This window comes from Pangasianodon hypophthalmus, chromosome 5 (assembly GCF_027358585.1).
Source record: "Pangasianodon hypophthalmus isolate fPanHyp1 chromosome 5, fPanHyp1.pri, whole genome shotgun sequence".
Lineage (NCBI taxonomy): Eukaryota > Metazoa > Chordata > Actinopteri > Siluriformes > Pangasiidae > Pangasianodon > Pangasianodon hypophthalmus.
The window spans coordinates 27,513,956-27,540,148 of NC_069714.1; the positions used below are offsets into that span (position 1 = coordinate 27,513,956).

The following is a 26,193-nucleotide window of genomic DNA, read 5'->3' on the forward strand; positions in this document are numbered from 1 at the left end:
ATTTTCCAATTTCATAAGATGACACTCGGGCTGAGAAGGAAATCCTGTTAATAAGGGCTCGGCTGAAGAGATAGATCAAGAGTGGCTCCAGATTTCTCGCTCTCCTCGGGTTAAACCAGGGTATCACCAAGACCATAGGCGTAGTGACTAATGCAACAAATAGGACCGAATAGAGAATTGGACTGAGTCACACAGCTAATGGCCAACAGCAGCCAGGATACGTGCGTCATCTCTCGTCTGCGGTCTTTGACCTCTTTTTAATTCTTTTTTTTTTTTCATCTGAAGGATGAGCTGTGGACAATTCTGACCACAATGTGAGACCAGAAGATCTTTCTCAAAGGCCCTGCTCTGCAATCTCACATAGGCTGGGCTACTAAAGCCCAGTACACAGGGGAGTTACAGTTATTCGTCCCAAAGCCATCAGTCGAAATATGAATAGAAGAAAAAGAGAAATGTATTTATCACTTTTTTATAACAGATCGTTTTAAAAATGTTTGAGACAAACAAATTGCTTTGCATCAGTGTCTTAACCCCAATTAAAGCCTTATACTTGTTTGATACTCCTATACTACAGTGCTACTGAATTCTCAGTTCTGATTGGTCAGACGAGTAATTCAAATTAATTTTTAATTAATATCATTTTATAGTAACAACTAATTGCCAGGGGCTCGTATGACAGACACACTATATGATGTAAGACTACTAATAAATGGATTAAAAAAAAAAGTAATCATTGAAATGGTGATGTTTCTGTAATTAATTCAATTCAATTCAATTCATTTTTATTTGTATAGCGCTTTTTACAAAGGTCATTGTCTCAAAGCAGCTTTACACAAACAAAAGTAAAGTGAAGTGTGTGTGTGTGCCGTCTCTGATGAGCAAGCAGGGCGATGGTGGCAAGGAAAAACTCCCTGAGATGGTGATAGGAAGAAACCTTGAGAGGAACCAGGCTCAACAGAGAACCCATCCTCATATGGGTTTACACTGTAATTAGACACTGGTTTAGCATTTACTGTATGTAAGGAGTGTCTAGTGTCAGTGCTTTGTAACAGTCAGTATTATGTTATGTTTCATGTTTACCTTCAAACTCCTACATCTTTTAGATCACCATCATCTCACATGATTTCAGCTAATGTGTCATTTTTTGCACTTGACATTACATTGCTTCAGTACATGGGTGAAGAAACATCAAATTAACCTAAATAAATCCATTAAAATAAACCTTCATTATGTAAATTTTGCATTAGACAGATCAGAGAACCTGTTTCCTGTTGAGCTGCACTCGTGAGATAACAGCTTAGCTAGCTAACCCAGACCTGAAATGTGTATTTAGCCACCTAGCAATTCAATTCAACTGTAAGGATCAGTAGGCTGTTTTCATCCAGTAACTACTGAAAGAAAAACTCTCCTTCCTATTTACTTTTGCACAAGAACACTTTGCAGCTAATATGCTTGCTTAAGGACTGGCATCTCCTCTGGGGTGTATTCTTTCCTCACACACACTCTGTAAAAAGTGCTGTAAAGTTTACTAGCTCACGAACCAGCTTTACTAGCTCACATTGATTGAACGACTTCTACCGTTGAATTAACTCCACTAAAAGACTGCATTGAATCAGTGTGAAATAGTTGAGCTCGTTGTAGTGGCTCAGTGGTTAAGGCTTTGAGTTATAGGTCAGAAGGTCATGTGTTCAAATCCCAGCACCACCAAATTGCCATGGTTTGGTCCTTAAGACCCTTAACCTTCAGCTCAGTTGTATCCTGCATCAACCAAATGAGCAAATGTGTCAGATTATGTGTTATTTATACCGTATAAGATATTACAGTACTTTACTGTAAATATGTTTTATAGTTGTTGTTCTGTACATTTTAGAGGACTTTACTGGCAACCCAGGATGCCAATAAATTACTGTAAACTCTACAGTAGTTTTTACAGTAAGTGTTCCTGGGCTAGGCTCCAGATCCACCACAGCTCTGACCAGAATAATGTGCTTACTGAAGATTAATGAATAAATGAATGCTTTAAATGCGACATGCCTGAATTGGTTCATATATTTCTCTGTGGTCCTTTGATGCTGCTCCTTTCCAAATCCCACACTTGCTACACATATGAACCAACATATTACACATATGAACCAACGACAGTGCAGCACAAATCATATAACTCTAGCTAGCAAAACTAGCAAAACACAGAGCTACCTCATATTTAAACACTTCACTGAGCGAAAATGAAGATTAACCAGAGTCAAATAATGTCTTTCCACATGTCTAGAGAACACTACAGTATAGCGTAAATGTTATTCCAAGACTTTCTTTTGAGAACACAATGCAAACACAATGCTTCATCACCGGAGGCATTTTCAGGAGAGGATAAAGACTATGGCTGTATAAGGTCCCCCCTTCCCAGGGATTCAAGTACTTGTATTAATGTACACAATAATGTACACAATCATCATTTTGAGTTAAATTACATTATGTTACTTTTTTACTTAATTGGACTTCTAGGCAAAAACACATGCTGCTTTTGACTGACCTCGAGCACAGAAGTCGGAACACGGACGTACATCATTTTTCGACCATAATGCATTGCAATGTGGTGGGGAAGGGGAATACATGGACGTGTTTGTCATTTGTTAGCAACAATGCATATTTTCCTCCTCAAAACAGCAAACTGTTAGTCAGTGTATATAATAAAGCTAATATAAGTATCTGTATGTTGACCGATCTAAAGCAAACACTAGTATTACAGTGTAACTTATTTAAAAGTTGAAGTGCTACTTCATTTTCAGTTCATACTGTGAGCAGCCATGTTGATTTGACATCACTTTCTGAACTCAGTTCTGAGGAGACCCATCAGAGAAGTCCCGATTTTCCGAGTAGGAATTTTCTGCTGGTTGGAGGTTGGAAATTCTGAGTTATGATTTTTAGTCAAATGTATCAATATCCATGGAACACTGTACATGAGGCATGAATACACCCTGGAATGCCAGTCCATCACATGGCACCATGCACACACTCATTTACACTTAGGTGCAATCCACCTACTGGCATGCTTTTTAGAGGTGCAGGAAACTGGAGAACCTGACGGAAACCCAAGTGGATACAGTTACCAGAACTCAGGATCGAACTGGATTGCCTGGAGTTACCATGTTGCCCCATGGGCGACAAGCATACTGTAATACTGTAATACTGTAATGCTGACTCAGTACTCTATGCTCTGTAACTAATAAGAGGTTAATTATGTGGAAATCTGTTTAAGCCTCAGAGGAGAATTAGCAGCATTAAACACTTTTCAGCTCCATGACTGTATTAAGAAAAATCCCCAACTGTATGCACATCAGTAAAATCAGCTCTATGTTTGGCATCTGCGATGAAGAAGCTTGACCAGGAATCATCGTAAACAATGTACTCACTGTTTTATTGGCAAACTCACATCTATAGCACAACAAAGTACAGCTGGCAATTGTTTAGATGCAGAACTAACTAAAGTATGGAAGACCAGTGCAAGTGAACATAAGTCACTCTGGACGTTACCAAACATAAGATAACGAGCTGGGAGAACACATTCCAGCATGGAAAACCCATAAACACATTTCTTTACCAGCAACCACTTATATTATATATAAAACAAAGATATTAAACACTAATTTGGGTATGCAAATGAGCGCCTGCTATGCAAAGACACAGTGACGCTACACTATTAAAAGAAATACTTTGTCTAAAGGAGTTGCACATCATTAGAAAATAAAATATCTAAATGTGGGTCAGAGTGAAAGGTAAGTGTGAAAGAGCATAGCTCTGATTTAAAAAGGTCGCTTGTGGTAGTGAAATAGAAAATGCCAACATTATGACAGCTTATCGAGGCTGGGAAAATGTTCATGTTGTTCTGTTCCAAAAAATGGCCCTGAGCGATATCCTGTGCTAGCATGCCTCTGTTAAATGAAATTTCTCCACTGCATGTCATCGTACAATTCAGATCTATTCCTCACTCACACATTCTCCCGTGTATCAACTTGCAATAGTCTCTGACACCTTATACCACATACGGACTCATACATGTGCATATAACACCTGCGCAGTCGAGTATATCAGGCGTGTAATGGCACCCTAATAGACTGTGCAGAATCCTGTCCTCGTCCACGTCATGTCTCGCCTCGCCATAAACCTGCTGTTTATTCCTGGATTTTTTTGCTTTGCTTCATTTCCCTGGAGAAATCTAATACCTGTGAGGCCTTGAGGAACAGCCAAGCGAGATGTCGGCATAGCAATCTAATTTATGTAGTGCAGATGACCTGAAAAAGCCTCTGATCTGGCACCGGTCCAGACATGTCCTCAAAAGGCTAAGGGAGAAAAATGAATGCAGCTTCAACCACCCTGGATTCAAATGAAACACAGCGAGGGTGCCGAGTCCTTGGAATCTTGGAAGTGCTGTTTACCCTGGAAGTCATTTCTGCAGATAATAGATCGTTTTTACACGACGCCTTCACAAACAAGCTTCAACAAAGGGAAAATGTTATCTCTGACCATGTTGGATGTTGGATTGAGAAACTGCTGATCTCCAGGGACTTTCATGCACAATAGTCTCTAGAGTTTACACAGAATGGTGCGAAAAAACAACAACAACAAAAAAACATCTGGAAGGTGGAAACACTGTGTTAAGAGAGGACAGAGGTGAATGGTCAGACTTGTTTGAGCTGACAGGAAGGCTACAGTAACTCAAATAACCACTCTTTACAACTGTGGTGAGCAGAAAAGCATATCAAAAGTCCACATTGAGTTCCACTCTTGTCAGCCAAGGACAGGAAACTGACGTTACAGTGAGCAAAGACTCATAGGACAGCTGAAGATTAGAAAAAGTGGCACTGCCAGGATTTGAATGTACAATCTCTTGCTAATTGGGCAAATTAGCAAGAATAGAATTTCTGTTGGGGGCCCCTATAAAATGTCTTAAATACTATCACATGCCATTTTAAAGAGCTACCAATAAATGCAAAACCAACAGCTCACAGAATGAGAGACAGCATCACTATTTATTGTGCTTGGATAGTATAGTGAAAGTTGGTTTAGGGGGATATTACACTGTTATATTGCACAAGCCTAAAACTAATAAAGCAACAGCAGAAGAGCGGCAGTAATCTGATCTGGAAATTGGTCGTTATATCAGAACCTGAATACTAAAATAATGAAAAATATATTTTTTTCCAATAAACACAAACTCATTTTGACTGCCTTTTCACTAATGTGCTTCACTAATTCACTAATTGTGTAACTATGTACTTTATCATTCTCCCCCAATAGTTAAAGCTAAGAAAAATAAATACTACTACTACTACAACTAATAATAATAATAATAGTAATAATAATAATAATACATCCATCTGTTGCTTCCTGTTTGAGTATGACAGAGTGTGTCCAGGTTCTCGAGTGTTCAGGTATTCTCAGTGTTTGGCACCCTCTACTGCCCCTAACAGGAGACAGGGCGAAGGTAGCAGAGTGGTAACACTCTAACAGCCTTATATTAAAACTTAATAAACATATATAATAATTGCTATAATGCACAAACAAAACTACGCTGGATATGTCGAGATTCGCCTGAAGGAAGTAACAGATTAAAGAGAAAATATGTTTGTCACATCTATCTTGACATTAGATTACAAGCTTTCAATAAGGCACATAACTCCAGCAACTTGATCAAAGCGTGACATTCACAGAAAATTACACTCAGCTAGCAAGGTTTTAGATATCTATATGCAGATTGTTTGTTTTTACTACCACATTTATTAAATTGGTTCATTATACATTTATGGCACTTGGCAGACACCCTTATCCAGAGCAACTTACAATTATCTCATTTATACAACTGAGCGTTAAGGGCCTTGCTCAAGGGCCCAGCAGTAGCAGCTTGGCAGGGCTGGGATTTGAACGTTCAACCTTCCGATCAGGAGTCTAATGTCTTAACCACTGAGCTACAGCCATTATACATTATATTATACATTATTTTTCACAGTTTTCTTAAAATTGAGATATCAAAGTAAATTATTGGCAAAAAAACTCAATTTTAGCCGTTTTCCAAAATTTAGCTGCAGTGACATCCGAAGATTTTCATGCATTGTGTCTCTTAATCAGTGACCTCTCTATAAACAATAACCGTGGTCGCTTAACTTTTTATGGTAGTAGTAGTATTTTTGCAGCACTAAAAAAGTAATTCTCAACCTAAACATGACTCAGTGTTGGACTTTTTTCCCCTTATCTATTGGAAAAATGAGAAGTAAAACTCCATTTTATTCTCTTTACAAGCTCTATATAAAGCAGAATGGATTGACATGTAATCGCACATAGTTGTATTAACGCAAAATGAACTCTTAGCATGTGCAATAATAATAATATTACACTGTATAGCCATATTATATGTTACTGCCTCTACTGCTTTTACTTGCTGAGGAGAAAAAAGAAAACACACAAACACAGAATGCAGCTTCCGAGTATTGGAGGCAGAACACAACTCAGAGTGGTTTTTTGAGGGTACTCCCAACAATCATAGTTCCTAGCAGGGGTAGATTAACTGGTAGACATCATTAGACAAGAAGTATCCATAATCATAACCCAGAAAACATCCGTGAAGGTCAAAATGAGCAAAATACTGGGAACTTGGCTCGGAACCTGACAGTACAAATGAATGATAAGACGTTTCACAAACACAGTGGGGGTATAAGTGGCAAACTAATCAAGAAACTAATACAAAACAGCTGGACACAACCAGAAAACAAGCAGGGGTGGAGACAGGACCCAAACAGAAAACAAACACTAGCACAAGGTGTTTATCGCCATGGGAACCGTGACACGAAGGGGGATGCAAGTGTGTAAGCACAGTATAAGCTTTATTTAAGACAATGTAATCAGACCATATAATCAAGGATGAACACAGAACAGGTGAACATAGTCAGGTAACAAAAGACAGGACAAGGGCAGAGACAAAACCTAGAACAAAAACCAAAACATGAGCACATAGCATTCATCGACATGAAAGAGGAAACCAAGACAGGAACATACTCACCCTAATTAAACATTAAATAATGTTCAGTAAGTGCATGACCCATTATAAGAGGACTAAATCCAGAGGAGTTTGTTAGCAAGGTGCCTTGCTTGCTAATTTGCATAAAGAGTTAAAAAAATGTAGTTTTTTAGTATTTCTTTCAAACTATTAGGAACCTTGGTGTTACTTTTGATCCCTTCTTATATTCGAGCCACACATTAGCTCCATTGTTAAAACTGCCTTTTATCACCTCCGCATCACAGCTCGCCTCTGTCACATTCCCAGTTTTAAAGACAGAAAACTCTCTTGTCCATGCATTTATCACATCCGGTCTTGACTACTGCAATGCCCTTTTTATTGGACTACCATCCGAAGCCATAACCAGATTACAATATATTCAATATTCAGCATCTATATACAATATATTCAATATTCCTCACCCACTCATCTAGGTCCACTCACATTACACCCAGATTACATAATCTGCACTGGCTACCCGTAGCTTCTAGGTACAGTGCAAAATCCTTCTTCTGACCTTTAAAGCAGTCCATCGACGTGCCTCACTTTATCTATCCGAGCTCCTCCATCCCTACATCCCAGCACGGACTCTCAGGTCCTCTGATACAGGCCTACCACGTACCACGTTGTACCACGTTTCCGCTTCTCCCCATGGGTGGTAGATCATTTGCTGTCATGGCTCCAAAACTTTGGAATTCACTCTCCCTAGAAAACCTCAGAAAAATTACCTCTATCTCGACTTTCAAATCAAAATTAAAACACATTTATTTCTTCAGTACTTTGGCTCTTCCCCCATGTCTTAGTTTGGACTGTAAAGTGTTTGTGAGCTGTGGAAAGACACTATACAAATAAAAAGTATAACAATAATAATAATAATAATAATAATAATAATAATATTATTATTATTATTATTATTATTATTATTATAAAAACAGTTTTAATAGATGTCATACCTGAACACTGAAAATTAGCACCTCCTCCATTTTGTATCTTCTTCACTTCCACATGAAAGACAAAGCCAAAACACTGGTATTACTGTACGTTTATATGTTTTGGACGTTAAATTCATTCACACTGGATGTTTACATAATTACAGCTTGTGGAATTTTGCTAACAAAATGCTGGTAATAAAATAATGGCAAAGAAAAACCAGCTGCCTCTAGTGGTTAACGTTGGTATAACATGCTAACTGATTTTCTTTTCACACCTGTTGCTCTCCGAGACGCCTCCAGACAGGAAAGAAAAGAGGCAGATTTTTTTGATAACCATTAAATGGATGTTGAAACAATTATCTCAGCTGCTTGTTATCTTCACACAGAGCAACAAGACATAAATGAAATGCTAATCTGACTCATTTTCTTTACAGCTTCCATTACCAACACCTGATAATGTCTGTTATTACAGTTTTCTGTGTTGTGTTAACCTCTCTAGTTACATAATGAAAATGTTTATTTTTAAAATTATTTTATTCAATAAAAATACACTTTGATAAAGTTATGTTTTTTTAAGAAAAGTATTTTTCAAACTGATAAGACATAGTATTCTGTTACATACTCAGATATCAGCAAATGAAAACAGAGGTATGCAAACAGCATGCATTTATTAGATTCAACTTTACTGTATTTATGCAGAGTACGAATACAGAGCCAATGAAATGCAGTTTCTCACATATGCCAGCTTGCTAAGGAAGCTGGGGTCAGAGTGCAGGGTCAGCCATGATACAGCACCCCTGGAACAGATGTGGTTAAGGGCCTTGCTCAAGTGCCCAACAGCGGCAGCCTGACAGTGTTGGGGCTTGAACCCCCAACTGTCTGATCAGTAACCTAGAGCCTTAACTATTCAGCCACCACTGCCACCATTTATGTGTGCTGTAGCAAACACAGACATAAACTAGGAAGTCATTCAGTAAGGGAAAAAAGGTCAAAATGACTTAGAGTGACCGTCCTACTCAAAATCATTACTGCTTGCCTCAGGCTGAAAACACATCTAAGATAGGTTTTTTTTTCCCTCTCTGGACTTGAATGTTATTGAAAATGCAATTTCTCTGAAAATGAAACATGCTGTCAGCTTTAGGCAACGTGGCCCCTGTCATTTTATTTGGCTTGTCTGTAAGAAATGAAGTGTGTCGTTTGATAGAGTTGCTATTTTACATACAGGTCAGACTGCAAGGTACGACTCTGTCCAAAAAAAAAAAAAAAAAAAAAAAAGATGGATTGTGGGATTGCTGTCTCCGAGCGCTCTGTCAAAAACAGCTCTGATGAGCACATAGGCAATACAGACCACATTTCAAGGTCACGTGATGCTAATGCGCACACATCTCGATGCAAAAAGCAATGTAAGACCTTCATCACAAACCATCGTGAATTGAGATTTGCCTGAGCTACATGTTATCTCTTCACAGGTCATCTGAATTCTAGCTTGTAAACATTAAATATTAACTTAAACGATATATTATGTACACTTGTAAAAAAGCAGAGAGTATGATGATCATTGTTGCTGGGGGTTTGAACTAGACATAAAACAAAAACTATAGCTGTGCTGTCATAGAAATAGTTGTGTATCTAGTGTCCGTTGCCCTTTACCCTTAAAAACTTTGTATGACAAAAAATTGTTCTTCTGTGTAGTTAAAGGTGCACTAGTCAAGATTAGTCAAAATTACTTAAAATTGGGTCTCTAATGGTTAAATAGGTGGGTTTGATGATTTTTGTAAAGTTACAACATTATACACACATGAAATTTGATTCATACTGATTTATGAGACCAGTCAAGAGTCCTGTTTTTCTTTGTAATAAACTCTTAAACCCTGGCTTTATACCCTGGTATTAGCAGCATTAGCATCGCTATCATTGCTAGTTTAACTAGAGGACAGTGTAACGATCACAGCTGCTTGATAGCCAAGTTATAACATTATAAACACGCAAAATTCGCCTCATAATGGTCAAGTTGTTTCTTCTTTGTAATGACAAAAAAATCATATCTACTTGATTCATTACGTAAAGCAGGCAGTTCACACAGTTTAAAGCTTTATACTAATTGTATCTGCAGACCTGTCCAGGAGCAACGTCTCTAGATTCTGCCTTTAGCTTCATACCTTTCATCGGCAATAAATTACTCCATCATGGAAAAGTATTGCCAGTGCATATTCTGGTTTTACTGCATTTGTTTTTTGAATCACACAGGGTTTTCTTGTGAATTATCAGGCTGCGCTGAGCGCTTACCGATTTCAGACTGAGATATGGACGGAGTGAAGTGGCATTGGGGGGTGCCTATAAAATCGCTGACAGGAAATTGTCAAATGTCAACACAAATGTAAACATAAAAAAGCACTCTAGACCATTACACAGTTTTCCCAAACAGGTATTCTCAGCCATGCAATACACTTGTACCAAGGACATGGTGTGAACAATTATCTTTATCACGTTCTACATATTTTCCAGGTTGTTTAGATACAGTAAGTAAGAAATTTAAAAAAATTGACTATTGCATCATTAAATGTGCATCATATAGTAAACTTTATTCTCATCAAAATGAACAAAGTATTCTTTTCCTTTCTTGCTTACAGGAATAATATGATGACAGGTCCTTCTTTGTTGGTCAAATAATGACAGTAAAATTACAGTTAAAGGTCTTTTCTGTGTGAAACAGATCTGATTTCTGTGTAATTGCAAGACTGTCATGCTCCTGCATCAAGAACTGAGTGGGTGTTTGCCACTCACCCCTAATCCATTTTATAATTCACTGTCATCTGAATCCTGGCTCATTCAGTGCTGGGTATTTGCTGAAATACAGCTGGTCACCAGCTCCAACCAACTGCACCAGCAGGCAGAATCAGATACAGTGTGGTTCTGCTGCAGCGGTGGAAATGTGATAACAAACCTTCAAGGCTGAAATGATGATATCATCTTTAAAGAGCTGAGTTGCTATGGGGTGAAACAGAGGATGGCACTATAATGCACTATGTCCTTGGCCAGGTTAAAAAAAAATAATAATGCAGGTGTTGACAGTTTTAAGACCATGTGAGCTGTGAGCCAAACCCTGTTTCACACAGACAAAAGGATCTCGTTCTAAGGTAAGTTTAATGATGGAGAAAGATGAAAGATTTTTATTCCAGTCAAAAATATCAGTATAATTAGTGTGAATGTTTCATTTAGCTTCAGTATCTGCTTTATCCTCAACACTGTTTTTCCAAAATATTAGCTCGGTTGGTGATTTGATGATTATGATGGAGATGCTGTCTAACACATCAGTCCAATATCTCCCATAGATGTCCAAATAGATTGAGATGTGGTGAGTATGAAGATCATAGCATATGATTTACATCATTTTCATCCTCATAAAAAAAAAAAAAAACATCCAGTGATTGCTCATACCCTGCGGATGGGGGGTGGAGTCATCCTAGAAGAGACCACGCCCATCAGGGAGTGATACAGACTGGGAGCCTGGTTGGAAATGCTACATTTACAGACATCTTAGGACCTGTTTTCCACCTCTGGACTCTTTAAGACCACTCTTAGGCCTTCCCAAACCTGTTATCTAAATTACAACATGCATATTCCTGCACTTTTTGGAGCTCAAGTTTTGGATTTCACATTAAAGGCTTTTAAATCAAAAGCCTGCCTATTGTTGATGTGCCAGTTTGGTTGCAGTGAAGGACTGGCTCCTGACTTTGGCAGCTCTACGTCTGCCTGCCAGCTGAGCCTCAGGATAATTATTTATAAATTTGGCACTGAAAGTCTGGGGCCAAGTCACTCTGCTTGCACGTGCCAGCACTTCTCCTGATCTGCCAGCTCGTCTGATGGAGTACTTCCACTCGCTTATGCAAAGTAAACGCTGCGCATCATCAGTGCTCTCGCTGACAGCCATATTATACGTGTATAAAGCTTTTAGTCTTTTGCTGTTTAGCAAGGCCATTTTTACAGAAGGCCATGGATTCACATTTCTATTCATTCACATGATGATGTGTTAATTTTTATATGCTACTTTTCTAGTGATATTGACCTGTTTTGGTTTCAATCTTAAAATTTTATTTTACTATTATTATAATTATAAGAACATTTTTAAGATTTTGAGATTTTTTTAAGTGAAACATTTGTTCGTCATGATAATGACACAAACGACTGAAGATCATGAGAAAGTAATAATAATAATAATAATAATAATAATAATAATAAACAACATTAATTTTCAGTAAATTAACTATTGTGACACCAAATATTTCAGTCACTGGGTAGCATGATATTCAGATATGTTATGTATGTCCATTTGGTCTTGATTCATTTGGTTCTGGGGTTGTTTACAATTGATATAAAAGTCTACACACCCTCGTTAAACTAGCAGGTTTTTGTGAAGTAAAAAATGAAATGAAAAGAATTTCCAAAACATTAGATGTACCATGGAACACCGTGAAAGCCATCATCAGCAAGTGGAGAAAATGGAGCACTACAGGAACATTACCAAGAACATTACATCCCTCCAACATTTACAAAATGACAAGACAAAAACTTACCAGGGAGGCTGCCAAGAGATCAATGGCAACATTAAAGGAGCTGCAGGAATATCTGATTGAAGTACAGATTACTCTCTGCATGTGACAATCTCTCGCATTCTTCACATGCCTGGGCTATGGGGTAGGATGGCTAAACGGAAGCCCTTTCCTCACAAAAAAAAAACATCCAAGCTCAACTAAATTCACCTTTCAGCACAACAATGTCCCAAGGCATACATCTAAATCAACAAAGGAATGGTTTAACCAAAAGAAGATCAATGTTTTTGAATGGCCTAGCCAAAGCTAAGGGGTGTACACATTTATGCAACTAGGTTATTGTAAAATTTCTCTTTTTTTCCCCCTTAAAAAAATTTCGTTTTTCACTCTATTTTTTATACTTTCCAGTTTCACCTTGAAGGTGGGAAAAGTTGGTTTAATTTTTCTGACTTCACAAAACGCTGCCATTTTAACAGGGGTGTGTAGACTTTTCATAACCACTGTAAATATATTTGGTCATGATGTTTAGCAATGGTCATTTATTACTTCATCATTCAGTAACCACACTGTAGGGCAGCCAATCTTCCCACTGGTTAGGGTTGCATCAATACATATTGTTTGAACACCAGAGGTCCCAAACTGCACAACCCATAGAGTTAAAATATATAGATAGCTCCAGAACATAACAACAAACACTGTGTTATATGGATACACAACCACATTATAACTGATACAAAGAGTTCTTCACTAGCTTTCAATCGACACCAGCACTGCACCACTGCGATGTACAGTGCCCGAAAAAGAAGCCGCGGAAATCAGGGATTTCAGGTAGATGGAAAGATCAGATATATATATAAAATTAATAGTAAGAAGGATGAAGTAGAGTCTGCAGGTCGGACATGAGATTTATCTGGTCCCAACACTTCTTCCAACACTTTTCCAGTTACATTACATTAAAAAATCTTAAAAATGTGTAAATGGTAATGGGTAAGAATTTGACCTCATGTCAAATCTGGTTAATGACCTCTGAAATTCCGAAAGACCGAAAAAAAACCACCAATAAAATGCTAGAATAAAAGTAAATCGAGTCTAATTAAGTGTGATACTGAATAAGTGTTTTGCATTTTTTAATGTCAATCTCACACTGTGTTCAATATGGGGCCTTAATCACTCTTAATACATCGGGATATTAAGAAGCACTGAACACTATTATTGAGAACAGAATTCATATGAATGAGACATTAGTCACATTTTATCACATAAACACGCAGAACATTCTATCTAAACAGCTAACTTTCTTTCCACACATTTAGTAACCTGTACAAACCACAATAATGTAACCGAGTTAACCATAAATTGAACATGACCATATAAATGATTTCACAAAACAAGCAGTCTGCTCCTTGCATTTATAAGTAGTGTGAAGGGATGTTGTAAACCAAACAACACCGTGCATTATGGGTATTCCGTGGCTGCTAGGGTACACTGTTTGTGCAATATCGATCACAGTGCATTGCGGGATTGAAAGAGCACACTGAATATTATTTACTATGTTTTGGAAAATAGTCCATGTGAGATTTTCAGATAGAAAATTCTAGAGCTTAGTGCTGTAGTAAAGAAAAGCAGACTGTCCCCTTTCTTTTCTTTGCTTCAGTGGATAATCTCACCTGGATACTGTAGATTTGTATTGCTGCTGTAATCATAAAGACTGTCCTGTGCTCATCCCAGGACTCTTATTCCCAATCTGTTCATACTGAACATCCTGTAAACACACTCGGTACTGTTTGTATTTACACTTCTACATCTATATAATGTAATCATACTATCCTGCATCACCCAGAGGATGATAGATTCCTTTTTGAATCAGGTTCTTCTCAAAGTTTCTTCCTCATGTCATCTCATGTCATTATCCTCACTACTCAGAAAACATGAGACGTCTGCCAGATGTGTAGATCATGTCTATATTGCGTCGGTCGGTCCAGGAGCATATCTGTATGTCTGGACGACGTGCAAATCAGGTTCAGTGTCTGGACGTCTGACCGTGACCCCTCTTGGACGTAGACATGCAGTTCAATATTTAAACATTTGGCTAGGAGTTTTTTGGACGTGCAAGACAGGTGCAGGAAATTTGACATACAAGTTGTCAGTTCAATTCAAAAGTTGTCAGTGTCAGTTGCGGTGTGTGTTTGCCTGTCGTAGCATAGTGTTCATATTGCTGTTATTGCGTACTGTCCAAATATTTGGACAAATTGTTTGATGCTTTGGCAATTTTTTTGAAACCTTCATGCCAATAAAGCCTCTTTGAATTGAAACAATGCTATGCTATAACAGGCAACCACACAATGCCTTCTAAAATAATCATTATCCAATGTAATCATAACTATAAAAAATGCATGTTGGACGCGAGCGTGTATGTGTAGCCAGTTAGGAAGAGAGAAATATTATTTTTTATATATATGTGCATGATGAACTTCCCAAAACTTCCCTTTTGGGCTAGGAACTATAAATTAAGGTGTTTTTCAAGTTGGACATTTATCTGTGTTGCATGCTAAACCTTCCAGGAGAGCGCGGGAGTTATGTCAGCCTCAGACTGCGATTAGACGCTGGCGCTCGAGTTCCTCTTCTCTTCTCCCAGTTCAAAATGGTATGCTCAAGAGTGTTAATTCGGTTAAAGTTAATGAAACATTAAACACAGCATGTTCTGAGTTGATTATACAAATCTATTTACATGTATTGCGAGTTTTATGTGAGTGTTTTTGCGAGTGTTATGTGACGCACACAGAGCTAACTGATTAGCAGTTTGTTTACAGAGTGTGTGGGAGGAGGATAGCACGGTGATAGTTACTAATGAAGTGTCCCATGTGTTTCCAGGTATGTTACGTTCTTTAACTCAGACAATATAAACTGATCAGCCTGTGCAATCCAGTCGATAACTGCATTTGTTTTATTAAATTTTCTCGTACAATACATTCTATTATTTGCATGTGGATTTTGCATTGGTTTTGTTATGTTAGTGTGAATGTATATGATGTTGAGAGAAGTGTTTGCACTTTGGTTCAGATGAACATTATTTTTTCACATTATTTACTGTTAACAATACATAAACAGTCATTTATTTCAAATCTTTATTTTCATGCATTTTGATACGTATTATATAAAGTCAAATGTAAAATTGTCAAGTTTCGTCAGCCTCAGACTGCGATTAGACGCTGGCGAGGCAAGACGCTCGAGTTCCTCTTCTCTTCTCCCAGTTCAAAATGAGTGTGTGGGAGGAGGATAGCACGGTGATTGTTACTAATGAAGTGTCCCATGTGTTTCCAGATGCAATAAATAGAGGCGTTTAAGGCTGACCCGCTGTTTCCGGTGTGAGTTCTCTTATGTGCAGAATCGGATCTGCTACATATGCACTACTCAGATCAGACAGAGACTCATTCATGAGCCTTGACATTTGCAATACATGTGCTGCTCTTGCAAGAACCATGTTGCAGCAAGGCAAAAGTGCAAACTCACTGAGGTAGTTGAACATATCTAAAGTAAGGTCAACTAAGTTAATGTTATGTTTATGAATTTGCTTAGTGTTAGCTTTTATGTCTTTTTTTGTAAACCAACTTCCACCTGCTATGTTTATTGCTCCCTCATGGTAACTAGCTAACATTAGCTAAACGTTGGTTTCAGTCATAATTAGCGTTAGGAGCTAACCGGGCATTACTTTTGAAAACTGCCATAGCATAAGAAAACATTCACAAACTTATGTAGATGTTTTACAGATGGCTTACTGGAAAATATGGCGAAAAAGAAAAAGAGAAATGGATGGTCTTCTGCAAGATTCAGACAGCGATAGTCTGCTAGGCATTCCAAATATCCATGCAACTACAAATGGAAATTACATTGAAATAAGTGTGAGTTTTAACTGAATGCAGCGTGAGACTGTTTATTTGGTCTGGAACAGTATAAATGATGTCTAAAATGAGTCTGCAGCTGATAAGATGTTGAAAAGATGTCCACAATGACCACATCTGAACCAATTTTTAACCTTTTACAGAAGTCCCGTGGACGTCAACATCAGACGTTCAGAAGACATCATAAAAAGACATCATAAAAACATTCATTCTGGCTCCTCAGGAGACGTCTTTTCAACATGTGACAAAGACGTTCAAAAGACGTCTTTTGGACGCATCTTTGCTCAGTGGGTGCTGTCTCCTCTGGCATGTTCATTAGGAATTTAAATCTACATCCAGATATCTGTGAAGCTGCTTTGTGATAATGTTTGTTAAAAGTGCTATACAAATACAAAATTTGAACTGAATTAAAGGGATTTGCTGATTTGAATCCTTCCCAGCACATATCATGCTGTGTCTGGAATATGGGATGTTTCTTACTCTTCTTGTGCAGTGTGTGTATGTGGTTGTTATGATTGATTCGGTTGTTATGCGAGTAGTCTGCTTTAATTCATAGCGCGTGGCTCTAGATGTGCGTTTGGCACTAGATGTGATTATGGATCCTCAGCTTGTGACAATATTATGGAGGTGACAATGTGCTGTTCTGTAGCTTCCAACTCCAGAGAAGAATAATGAGTAGGCTGTTGAAGGAAACAGTTTAAATTGATGTACACAGTTAAAAACTAAAAGAAATAACCCAGTACATTTTTTCACTTGTCTGATGTCCCTTATAGAAATCACTTCACACAGTCGACATTTGCCACTGTTGATCTCATGCTCAAACTGTTCGAATGCGTCTGTGCTAAGGCATTATTTTTGCCTATTTTTCCCCCAATTTGGTCACCTGCCAATTCCCAACCATCAGACAGCTCTGCCCTATCATATGAAGGTTATCAACCAGGGAGAGTGAAGGCTAACACATGCTTCCTCCGAAACGCATGAAACCAACCAAACACATCTTTTCAAACTGCTGCTCATGGAAGCGTAACACACTCAGAGCAAAGCGCTATCTACCCTCTTTCACATATATGAGCTGACAGATGCCCACGACTGGCTAGTGTTGCTGTGATTGGCAGCGGAGAGACGACATTCAAACTCATGGTCTCCTGTTATTGTTAACCCATGTCAGCTATATACTTGAGTAATGTCAGCTACACTGAACATACACTGATAGATTTTATTATGCATTAATGAAGAAGAAAGCAAGGACGCTGCATCTTTCAAGCAGGAAAAATTGAGTCGAGATGAGAACACCAGCCAAAACACTACTAATATGAGGGGACAAGGCTTCCAGGGAATCGAGGGAGTTCACACCACCTGCTCAGAATGGGTGTCAGCACATCCACCATCTCCTGGATTGCTGACTACCTGTCAGATAGGCCCCAGTTTGTGCGATTGGGGGCCTCTCTGTCTGACACGGTGGTCAGTAACAGAGGAGCACCTCAGGGGACTGTCCTGTCTCCATTTTTGTTCACTTTGTACACCTCAGACTTTCAGTACAACTCTGAATCATGCCACCTGCAGAAGTTTTCCGACGACTCTGCAGTGGTGGGGTGTATTAGGGATGGACAGGAGTTGGAGTACAGGGGACTACTGGATAACTTTGTGGACTGGTGCACTAACAATGACCTACTCCTAAATATGACAAAGACCAAGGAGATGGTGGTGGACTTTAGGAGGACTAAAACTTTGATTAAGCCCATAACCATCATGGGTGAGGAAGTTGGAATTGTTAATAACTACAAGTATTTGGGTGTACACTTAAATGACAGACTGGACTGGAGGACTAACACTGATGCTGTGTACAAGAAGGAAATGAGCAGACTCTACTTTCTGAGGAAGCTCAGATCTTTCAATGTATGCAACAAGATGCTGGAGATCTTCTACCAGTCTGTGGTGGCGAGGGCCATTTACTGTGCTGTGGTCTGCTGGGGGGCAGCATCAGTGCCAGGGATACCAGCAGGATTAACAAGCTTATTCACAAGGCTGGATCTATCATTGGACACAAAACTGGAGACGTTTGAGTCAGTGAGGAACAGGAGGTCACTGACCAAACTGCTCTCCATCACGGACAATCTGTCTCGCCCACTCTAAAACACACTATGGAGTCAGCAGAGCTCATTCTCCATAAGACTCCTTCAAATTCGTTGTCACAGAGAAGGTTACAGGAGTTCATTCTTACCATTCGCAATAACATTGTACAACAGCTCACCTGTGTGTGACAGATGATAACACTTTCACATTACACTACTACAAGAAAGCCATCAAAGTTCTTCATATTCATTATTCACTGCCAGTTTTTCACAAGTGTACTTCTGTAAATACTGATGTAAATCTGGTCAAATCTACAACTGTTCCATATCTGCACTACATTTAACTTATTGTATTTTATATTTTATATTTTGTGTCTGTACTTGTTGTATCTTGTTACTGACCATGCTGCTGTAACACAAGAATTTCCCTCATGGGATAAATAAAGTCTATCTATCTATCTATCTATCTATCTATCTATCTATCTACACAAAAAGCATGATGGTTCATTTGCAAATATGACTCCTAAATTCTTGACCTGATTTTTGGCCTTGTTTTTAGACACTTATACAATCGTTCACACCTTTATAGCTATACACACACACACACACACACACACATGCAGAATATAAATACACTGTTGCCCCTTGTTGGAATCTTACACAACTCAATCCCTCAAGAGCTGCTGTATTTTTGCTGTATAGATCTCTACTTCATGCAGTAGTTAAGGCTTTGCTTTGCTTAAAACCAGAGTATTTTATCATATACTTATTTGTTTTAACATTTGCCATTGCCCCTGATGTGTAAGCATCATGGGAAAACCAACTGCACGTTTCACTCAGAGGGAAAGCTCAGATACGAGGCAGCTGCTGCTTACTGCCAATAATCTACAGCCAGAACTCAGATGGTATCGCGGCTGGAGTGGCTGGAGCAGCTTCTGTTTGTCGCTAAGGCTGTAACCTTTTCAGCTTGGCATGAGATCAGCTCTGTCAGCCCAGAGCCAACAAAGAAATGGGGCTGCGGTGATTGAGGTTAGACTACTCATGCTCAAACTAATCACATTGCATCTGCAGTGACGGCTTGATTACATGCACAGTGAGATACGTGTTGTGTATTTTCAACCACACGCCTGAAAGCATGGCATGCTGTCACTAATTTGTTGTAAATAACACATTCTGATGCTCAGCAGGCTGCGCTGCATTTTCCCCACATTTCCTCCGAGTGTAGTAAACAAAAGCTGCTGCCAGTGTCACTGCTATACCGAGACGTTCATCGAATTAAACAGGAAATGTAGTACAAGCCAAAACACCAGTTTTCATTTGGTCATTTTGCAAAAACTACTATTATTTTGCCTAAATACATTTCTTAAACATTTTCTTCACTAACATAAGCCTGGGACACTCTTAGAAAAACAGATGTTCAAGAATTTCACTGGATTAGTAATGGTTCTTAGCTTTCAACAAGGGCTCTATTCAAAACCCTTCTGCTAGAACACTTGGTGGTTTTTTTGAGTGTACAGTTCTTATAGAATAAAAGGATGTCACTCTTAGGGAAAAAAAAACAACTTAAATGTAGAACACGTAAGGAGGAAAACCTTAATGGTTCTATGAGAACCCTTTTTTTTTTTTTTCACATGGTGATGGAAGATAGAGATTTTACATGTGCACAACCACGAATTAATACCCCCGAGAAACGGGACATTAACAAAAGCAACAGCGGGGGTGCCAGTAATTTTGCACCACAGTTTCAAACATCTTTTTGAATCATGGTAATTGATTGATAGAGCCTTATAAAGATAGAAATGAAAATAATTTTTTTTTTGTTTTTTTGGTGATGAAAGCAGAACAAAATAAAGGTAATAAAAATACTCATTAGGAGTAAAATTAATAAAGAACTAATAAGTAAATGTAATCCAAATATTGCAACAGAGCTTTACACTCCGTGATTTTGCGATGTTGAGTGTTGTGGTGTCACAATCCCACTTCCACTCACACAGACTTCTTACTTGCCTTTGCTGTGAAGTGTTCCCCAGCTTTACCAAGAGGGGACACAGTCTCATTACTGAACATGTCACTTTCCTCAGATGTAGTGAGCAAAGGAAAATCTTCAGCCTTGCTCTGCAGGACCCCATACACACACACACACACACACACACACACAAACACACACACACTTTGCCATTAAGTGAGCTACGGGACACTGAATCAGTCAGAAGCACTCAGAAGCAGCTGGATTCAGCTGGATTCAGAAAGCAGAGAGGAGGAGAAGAGCCAAAAAAATCTCATCAAACCAAAAACATGCCTGAAGGATTTTATATTAAAAGTTATTTAAAAAAAGAAACAGAAGAACCTATTATTATGAACAAAATAGATATAGCTTAAGTAATACTGGCAACATGTAGGTGTTACTGAACAACTGCTTAAATAAATTTCACTATCGGTTATTGCTAGTGGTTAAAGAGGGATTTGTAATAGAATGCAACACATTATCCGTCTCTGCATCCGTATTCAGATTTATACTGGAAGTGGCTTTTATTTTTGTGTGTGTGTGTGTGTGTGTGTGTGTGAAAAGAATAATCACAAAGATGGAACAAGAGTCAGAAAAACATCAGATACACAACTCACTCAATATAGATAGCGGCAAGTCAAAGACAAAAAGTGCAAGTGTCCGTGTCCATCCCCTTATATAGTCCATAAAACAGGAAGTGAAACAGATCAGGAAGTGGGGTCCCTCTGGTGGTGTGGAGGTGTCATATCCTGAGTTGGTGTGACGCTAAAAAAGTGCAAAGTACAATCCTTAACTTGAAATTGCAGTTTACTACTGACTGATAAAAAACACTGACACTGGAGACTCCTTCCATAAAAGTTTAATAAATGTCTCCTTACAGAAAAACATATCAACAATTATACATTTAAATAGCATGTTTTTAAACTGTTTACTATCAGGCTTAGATTTTTACATACAAGTCCCTGTGAACGCTGTTGCTATAGAAACTATAACGTATTTGAATGAGCAGATATTATAATTGCAGATAATACATAATAGCAGCTTTCACATATAAACATATGAAAGCTGCTATTATAGAAGATTGATCAATCAAACTTCTGGGGTCCCTGGAGGACTAGTGGTGAGGCCTTGGTGCTCTCGCTGATCTGCATGATCTGTAGTAATTTCACATTAGCTACAGATGTGGTAGATAAGGAGAGAGAGAGAACCTTTGGTGTGTCATTCAGTAGTACATTCCTGTTTACCACTGATGATGTATTCTGGGACCAAATGTTCCTGAACACAGCATAAAATGATTTAGTTCTTAAGTCTTCTTCCAACAAAATCAGAGCCATTGGACTTGGCTGTGAATTAAGTATTATATCAAACTCACACGAACAAACTCAAAAGAACATTGAGAAAGCACACAAAAGCTGGTTTTGTCCTGTTTCTCTGGCACTACTACAATGCGTCACCTTTTCAGCTGAGGACGTGACCTTTCTGGACGCTCCTCCGAGACAGACTGAGGCAAATGTCAGATTTAAAAAAAAAAGGAAATGAGGCCTGATTCGCAACTGGAAAGTCACAGTGATGTTCTCGAAACAATCTGTGTAGCAAGTGCAGTGAGGTCTTTTTCTGTCAGAAGAGGTCCAATGTCTTGCTTGTTAGAGACAGCGAGAGAGAAAGAGAGAGAGAAAGAGAGAGTGTGTGTGTGTGTGTGTGTGTGTGTGTAGTTGTATATAGGTGTAAGTATGTACGTCACCATGCATTTCAGCCAGTGTGCTTATTTTTTTTCCCACACATATACTTATTTTGTGAAACTTAATGGTTCTCAGGACAGACAAATGAAGACTTTTGTGTGTGTGTGTGTGTGTGTGTGTGTGTGTATGTGTGTGTGCTTCTTAACTACTCCTCGGTGTTACAAGTCAGTACTCAGCTATCAGTTGCATTGATTAGTTCATATTAAGTTAAGACAGCGCTGCCATCCACAACATTGGAATTTAACGATAATTTCATTCTACAAGCTCCTAACATTCAGGAGGGAATAAAAGGGTATTAAAGGGTATTTATGGATTATTGTTGAACCTTACGTTATAGTGGACTGAAAGCATTGTGCTGCCATAGTAGAACATTGTGCTTTAGTAAGTGAGCTACATTGAATACTGTTGCTATGGTTACCATTATTCAATTTTGAATTGATTCATTGTTTTGATTCAAATCTTAGACCATTGAGCTTATGTATTGTATGCAGTGGGCTCACTGCACAAACACTTATGATGTGAATTTATCATATCAGTTACCACAAGAACTGGCACACCATAACTGTAAATATTGCTTACGCATGTCAGCCACTTTATCAGCATATAAAAGTGCTACTATGTTTGCTAATTAAATAATACGTGTTTCTATGTTCAACTAACTGATCTGGTGTGATCTGGTGCTACAGACTTTCCTATGTTTTGAAATGGTCACCACGTATGTCTTCTGAGAACACTTTGGACTGCGAAGCTATGGAAGCTTATGTGGAAGACGTTGTGCACAGAGGGACACAGCAGAGCGCCGAATATTTCTTCATTTCTTTTTGAAATTGTTCTGTATCAAATACCTTTCTGACGGGCTCTCATTGTGACGCTGTGTTAGACAAACCTGAAGGACAATTTCAAAACAGAAATGCTTCATAGCACTGAATTTAAGGAGTCCAGTATCCTGATATACTTTTGTGACACTGAAGCATAGTAAAAAACATACAAATTGGTATTCATGACAAATAAAGAAAGAAATACAAAATAAATATTTAAAGAAAAAGAATTATTTGTCATAATCAAAACAGATTAAAATGCTAATTTGCACACTTTTTTGCACAATTTTATGGAATTAATTTCCTGCATTACATCTTTTAGCTCTGTTCACTTGTTTATATAATGAAATAACACTAATGTTGATTGGAATCCCACAAAGCAATTGTAATACATGATTATAATACAACAATAATGTAACCAAGAACACTAGGACAAGACATAGAAACAAGAATATTGAGAAACAAGAACCAGAAAACGTGAAATTAGAAAAAGAAACAAGAACACACCAAATAGTGTATATTCAAAGTGTGAATAACTAAGAAAAAGACACATGTGACACTGACAACAGGTTGAACTAATGAAAACCAAAGAGGATTAACAGGAGGAATCAATGACACATACATTATCATTATCTACATTTATTCAGCACATCTGGCTTCACAGCTTAGATTTCAGCTTCACCTGACATGTGGATTTTTCAAGCATGAATTTGCCTGCCTTCATTTCATCTGCCTGTTTTAATTCCCGCTATAGCTACAGAAGTGTTAAACTTCTGCAATTGTATCCACACGGCTCTCTGGAGTCCTGCTTGCAAAAGCAGTAGACACAAAACCATAAATGATTTTCTCCATCCTTGGAGTCCATTAGATCATCGGCTTAGTCAGTCTGAAAATGAGCTAATCTTTCAGATATCCCTCCAGTGAATCCTAAAACACTGAAGAAGCCTGGAGATGGGTTACAAATGGAAACTAATCTCCATCTGTGACTGTCACAATAGAAATTAAATACAAATTTAGAATTTCCGTATTGCTAATAACATCCTCTCTTAATGTCTTTCGTGCAGACGGCCAATTTAACCACTGCGTATCTTTTTTGTTTGTTTGTTTTCCCCTGGCTCTCCAATATTGACAGCACCGTACTCTATTTACTTCATTAGTCATGTTTTCTCATAGGTACCATTTGAGATGTGCACTACATATTACAGCAAACAATTTTGGTGAGTGTGTGCATGTGTGTGTGTGTGTGTGTGTGTGTCTGGCAGATTAATTATAGCAGTTTAACAAAATGGACTGAAAAACAGGATGCAATATTAAGTGTATGGAGTGAGACATTCAGCCATATTCAGTTTTAAAAGCATGGGTCTGTGTACACACACAACCACACACACACACTCTCTCTCTCTCTCTCTCTCTCTCTGTGCATACTGATAGAGTCAGGAGTGGATGGTTTCACTACTAAGGGAGGAGTGTGACAGCATCTTAGAGAAAGACTTCATCCTGTATCTTCTGCAATCCAAATGATGCATCAAGGATGCACAGCTTGTGTGTGTGTGTGAGTGTGTATGTGTGGGTGTGTGTGGGTGTGTGTGTGAGATAGAGAGACAGAGAGAGAGACAGAGAGAGAGACAGAGAGAGAGACAGAGAGAATGTACATTTGTATTCATATCATCCTGTTCACAGACACCTTTTGGAAACAAAGTGCCAAGGCCTCATTAATCAACCAAAAGTTTCTAAAATGTATGCAAAAAATGTAGAATTGCATCAGTAAAACTGGAATTCATCAAATGTGCATTGTCAGTGTAAGTATTGAAGCTTAATAAACTGAATTTAATTGATGTCACCGTGTGTGTATGTCACTGCTTATTTAAATACAGATACGTGTACAAGGTGTACAAGGAATTTGTCTTGGAGAATACTTTTCATGCAATATACAATACTTATACACAATATACAAAAACCGTTTACACTCAACATCAACAGATATAAATGTGGTGCACTGGGCTGTTCATCCATTCATTCGTTAATTTTCAGTAAGCTTTATTCTGGTCAGGGTCATGGTGGACCCAAAGGCTATCCCTTTGCATACTCTTTCTGTACTGTACCCCTGCTGTTGCTAAATGCAATTTCCCCACTGCGGGACAAATAAAGGAATATCTTACTCTTACTCTTACTCTTATCCCAAAAACAGTGGATGGGAAGCAGGAATACACCCTGGATGGGATGTCAGTCCATCACAAGCCACCATACACACATTCACCTCAAGCACCAGTCCACCTACCTGCGTGATTGGGTAGGTGGGAGAAAACAGGAGAACCTGGACAAAACCTACAGAGATGCAGAGAGAACTTGCAAAACTCCACACAGACAGAAACCTGAGCTCAGGATCAAACCAGGGACCCTGGAGCTGTGAGGCAGCAACACTACCCACTACAATACCACACCACCCAGGACCTGTGTTTAATGTCAGTCCAATTAAATGTTACAGAGGTTGGATGTGGGAAAGGTCCTTTTTTAAAAGGATGAATGTTTAGGGAAAGAAGCTGTACAGGTATTGGCTAGTTTGAGTTCTTAGGGCTCTCACTCTCTGTCTCTGAAAGATGCACTGACCCTCGTTTTCTGCCAAGGTAAACAGAGAATGTTTTGAGTTTACTAGGGTGAAAAAAAAGCTATTCAACTTAGCTAATATTCAAGAAATATATATTTAACAGTTGACTATATTTATTAGGGATGCTACTGAAAATTTTAGCTAAAAATGGTCAGAAATCACACTTTTTTTGGTCAAATAGTATTTAGTTTGTTTGGTTGCGCTCCTGAGCCAGTCAGTGCAAACATATTCCAACAGTTTGAGCAGCAGATCAACAGGAAAATGTCAGCAGTATGGAAGCAGTGCATGATATTTACAATTGACATTAGACAAGCAATTTACATTTAACTTATTTGGCTTATGACTTTTTTTAACCAAGCAACTTACAATTGAGACAGGATACAAATGAACAATTAAGGGTCTTGCTCAAGGGCTCAGTAGTTATAGTTTGGTGGCATTGGGATTTGAATTTATAACCTTCCATGTAGACGCCCAATGCGTTAACCACTCATCTACCAACTGAACAGGATAGGCCCACTTCTCAAA

General features: G+C 38.4%; 1 protein-coding gene across 1 annotated transcript in view; it reads right to left on the reverse strand.

Moving 5' to 3' along the window:
• Window positions 1-26,193, reverse strand: part of gulp1a (GULP PTB domain containing engulfment adaptor 1a) — a 214,454-nt gene that overhangs the window by 148,385 nt on the left and 39,876 nt on the right. The window contains exon 2 of the mRNA XM_053234342.1: window positions 21,124-21,271. The gene's annotated coding sequence lies outside the window, so the exon portion shown is untranslated. The remainder of the gene's footprint in view (window positions 1-21,123; window positions 21,272-26,193) is intronic.